Below are 1006 nucleotides of genomic sequence, written 5' to 3'. Positions count from 1 at the left end.
TCCAGGTCTGTCTCTACTCCCCTCCCTTGCCAGCATGACTGTTTCATGTTAATGTGATTAACATTATCAGTATTCTAATAGCTTCTGGATTTTGCATCTGTCTTAGAAAAGCCTCCTCTACTCAACAGTTTAAAACATTCTCATATTTTTTTTAACTTTTTTTATTGTTGAATTTTTTTTCTTTCCAATTTGATCTATGTGAAATTAATTTTAGTGAACGGAGTGAAGGAGAGGCCCACATTATTTTTCCAGATGGCTAGCTAGCCTCAAATTATTTATTGAGTGATGCTTCTTTCTCCTAATGAACTAACATGTCAACTTTATTATATATGAGTTGCAGAAACTTCTCTGCACCTTGGCTACCAGAGATGTAAAATGAGAATAACATAGGGTGGTTGTAAGGGCTAATGAGATAATTATAAGTATATAGAACAGTGTGTGGCACAGAGTAGGTGCTCAATAAATGGTAACAGCCATTGATATTTCTTCCAGATGTGTATGATCTGTTTCTGGACCTTATGTATTATTCATTTAGTCTGTGTATCACTCAGGATTTGAAGTTGCGAACAAGGAAACCTACCCTGCCCGCTGGAGCAGAAAAGGAATTTATTAAAGACTGTTGGGTGGTTGGCAGTGTCTCCAGGGAGGCCAGAGAATCAGACATAATGGCTGTAGCCAGGAAGCCTGCACTCACCTCCTTGGAGGGCTGTTCTGGGGAAGAGACCACTGCTGCTGCCACCCCATTGTGGGCACAAATACTAAGCCCTCACTGATGGCACTGGGGAGTGGCCTCTGCCACCTCCCCCATTAAACTCAGATCACATGCAGAGTCCTCTTCACCTGTCACTCTTCCTTAATCCAAGTCTCATGTGGGGGCATCTGGTTGGCAGAGCCTTGGTCACAAGCTTGTGATAGCTTTTGGTATTTTTGGATCATACTAATATATATAGATTAATTTAGAGAGAATTAGAATTTTTTATAACATTATTCTTCGAATCCAAGGACA

The sequence above is a fragment of the Hipposideros armiger genome, unplaced genomic scaffold (assembly GCF_001890085.2).
Source record: "Hipposideros armiger isolate ML-2016 unplaced genomic scaffold, ASM189008v1 scaffold_652, whole genome shotgun sequence".
Taxonomy (NCBI): Eukaryota; Metazoa; Chordata; class Mammalia; order Chiroptera; family Hipposideridae; genus Hipposideros; species Hipposideros armiger.
This window is presented reverse-complemented; position numbering follows the sequence as displayed.